Source organism: Amborella trichopoda, chromosome 6, assembly GCF_054954075.1.
Source record: "Amborella trichopoda isolate Santa Cruz 75 chromosome 6, AtrichopodaSantaCruz75HAP2 v2.0, whole genome shotgun sequence".
NCBI classification, from domain to species: Eukaryota; Viridiplantae; Streptophyta; class Magnoliopsida; order Amborellales; family Amborellaceae; genus Amborella; species Amborella trichopoda.
In genome coordinates, this window is record NC_142341.1 from 14883309 (window position 1) to 14886969 (window position 3661).

Sequence of the window (3661 nt, forward strand, 5' to 3'; positions counted from 1 at the left end):
TAATCTGTTTAAATGAGTATTCTCTCCAAAATATATTTTAGAAGTAGATTTTAAATTTTTTTAAAAAATAGATTTAAAAAAAATGAAAATCTGAATCATGATGGGTATGAATCTCAAAAATAAAATATATTGTAAAACAAAAAATGAAACTTTTTTATATAAATTTGACACCGTTGCCCAATTTTCAATACCATCTTTTTTGGAAATAGTTACCTGAAATTCATTGAGAAAATAAAAAAAGTACAAGGAGAAAGGCTGGTTTTTCAATCATGCGTCTTGTGACGCATGAACAACTTTCTCTTGTTTTATTTATGGGTGACGTTTGTATGTATCCTCACCTTATACTAAACAAGTAAGGTGCACCCCTAATTTTTTTCTCAAAGATGTAATTTCAATACTGGAAATCTTAAAATGATTTGAAAATCTCAACCCTAATTATGAAATTTAAAATTCTAAAATTTGTGCAGATCAAGCTGATCTATAAAGACTTAAAAATCTTGAAAATAAAGTGGCTGGATAATTTGTAACAAAATACACTATTTTTCAATACTTAAGATTGTTTTATTTCTTTATTTCTATATATCTCGAGATCGAGATGATCAATTGGAAGGGTTTCCAACTTTGAAACACTCTGTTCTACTTGATTTTTGAGGTGCACCTAACTTTATTGTGTAAGGTTGCAATCTTATATAAACTTAAGGTGAGGTTTGTATAAGGTACGTACCTTAAATTATAAAATAAAGCACATATGTAAATTTTGCTGGTAAATATAGTTCCGATCTTGAAAATCTTACAATAGCTTAAAACTTCATGTTCAATTCTATTTATAAAAAATTTAAATTTCAAAAATGATAACATATCAAGCAGATTTACAAACACCTGAAAATCTTGAAAATAGATGGTATGATATCTTGTTATAAGATACACAACTTTGTAGGACTCAAAATTCTTTTTTTCTTTATAGGCATACATCTCGAGGTCAAAATTATCAATTAAAAAGTTTGTCAACTTATGAACACTCTTTTTTGTTAGATTTTTAAAAAGAAAAAAATCATTTTTTAAAAAGGAAAAAAATCATTTTTGTTAGATTTTTAAAAGGAAAAAAATTATTTTTTTTAAAAAAAAATCATTGTTTAAAAAGGCATCCAACATGTGGTTGCTCGAAGTACAAAAAGGGAGAGGGGAGGGAGGAGGAGAAGAAAATGAATCCATCGGGCAGGAGGGGAGGGAGAGAAATATATACATTATCAAAAAATAAACTCATCGTCAAGCGGGCCAAGTATGGAGTTGTTGATTATGATGGGGAGTATGCTCTACTAAGAAGAAGGGCATGCCACACACAAGAAGGGATAAAGTGAGAATATTGGTAGGGAATAAAAGAGCTAGAGGGGTAAAAGAATGAGGAGGATAAGATAACGGAGCTAGAGGGGAATGAGGGAGAGGGAAAGAAGCGAGAGCATGGGGATTGAGCTTCAACTTGTGGGAAAAATATTGGCGAGAGTATGTGTTGTGCAAAACTCACCGAAGACTACAACCATGGAACACCATGGCAACCAAGTTGGTTATAATTGTCTATTCTTCTGCATAATTGAATAACCTACAAAGAAGTGGGAGAGATTGTGATGAGAAAAATGGGATTGAAAGGGGTAGGAAGTTGAGAGCAGATCAGAGAGGGATGGGGCGAGAAGAAAATAGGAGGCTAGGAGGTGTAGAAGTAAGGAAAAAGAATAAGAAGAAGAGAAGAGAGAGGTGGAGAGAGAGAGAGAGAGCTTGATAGGGAGGGGTGGGGGGGAGGAGGAGAGTAGAGAAAAAAAGAGAGGTTAGGGGAAAAGAATTGCTTGAACCTAAGGCTACATGCGTCGCATCTTTCGCGAGTCTATCCACTATTCAGTTATTTTCGCGACGATATATGTGAAGCAAATAGATGGAAGGGACTTGCAGATGAAAGCTATTTGATAAAAAATTAATGCAAGGGGCTATAATGACTAACTAAAATTTGAGGCCCATCGAATAGTTTTGATTGAATCTGCTTCTACTAAGTTGCCCTCAAATTGGTGGGCTACAAGAGTTCTCTTAAGTCCTTCTAGCAAAGGAATGACATCCATAGTGGTTAAATCTAAAATTCCTAGATGACCTGAGAACGAGAGAAAGATACCTTCTATTTTCGCCAGCATACCTCTAAAGCCCGAGGGACCAGGATTTCCAATGGACAACCCATTCATGTGAACTTTAAGAAAGCTAGGGGGCGGAGGGTTCTAAACAGCCCTAAAAAAATGAGGGGGCAGGGGTAAAAGGATAAAGCTCCAATCAACCTTGAAGTTGGAAAAAGCAAGGGATTTATAAGAAGAATATTTTTTGCCAAAAATGAAATCAATGCGATATTGGAATAAAAAAAGGGTGATATTAATCTAACAACATCCCCAAAAATTATAAAGTTTATTTCTAACCAAATTGACTATAAGAGAGCCAAGATAGATATGCATCAAGGGGCATGATTACTTAAGGAAAGTGGATGAGAACAAGGTGGAGAAAAGTTGGGGTAGGGAGGCAGGAATGACCTAATGGATGCAAAAAGACCATATGGAAAAGCCACTTCACAACGGATGAAAGGGTGAGGAATTGTTTTATCGCCTTGTAAGTAGAAAGAGCAACGATTGGGGGGAGAGAGGCCTCACCTCTTAAGTCGATCCAAAGTTAGGACATTGCCTTCAAGAAGGACCCAAGCAAATGATTGGATTTTGAAAGGGATTCGGATGGACCAAAATTTATTGAGAAAGGGATAGGGATCCAAAGGGGTAAGGAGAGAGGAGTAGAAGGAGGAGACATTATTGACCCCCAACTGGATTGGGAGTCTAAATGATAGAATCTTCACTTAAAAGAGTTGAGAAGAAGGAGTTTAGTAAGAGGAGAAGGGAGTTAATTTTTAAGTCCTTTAGGTTTCTCTTAAAATAGAATTCAAAACCAAAGAAGGTCCCTACGTTCCACATAAGTAGCCACTGAGATATCTTGATATGTGGCTAAGAGGAAAATGGAAGAGAAAAGATTTCCTAAGAGTTGGTTATGAATCTAAAGGTCCTTCCAAAATCTAACTCTAGACTCAGTCCTTATTTTAAATATAATGTGATATCTAGGATAGATTTGGAGAAGAACATAGATCTCCACATACCTGAGACTGAGTACTAGCTAAGGGAACTAGTACTATATTTGGCACTCATCACCTATTTTCAGAGGAGAGGGTCTGGGGAGGTGAATCTCGACCACCATCTATCCAGTAAAGCAGAATTCATAAGGGTAATCCTCCTAATTCCTAGGCCTCCACATTTTTGGGGATATAGATTCTATTCCAAGCTACGAGGTGGAATTTATGCCCTTTGGGATTCCCCATTCCAAAGAAAATCGTGCATGAGTTTCTCAAAGGTGGTTAGCTACAGACACATGAATTTGGAAGAGAGACATCAAGTAGAACGGAATATTGGTCAAAGTAGCTTTAATGAGGGTAACCCTACCTCCAAGGGACATGAATCTTCACTTCCAATTAAAAAGCTTCTAAGATAAATTTTCTATTATATTGTCTGAAAGGTGTTTATTATGAAGGGAGATGGTCTATGGCACAACCTAAATGAGCCACTAAAGCCTGAAGCTCAGTATCTTGAACTCGAAT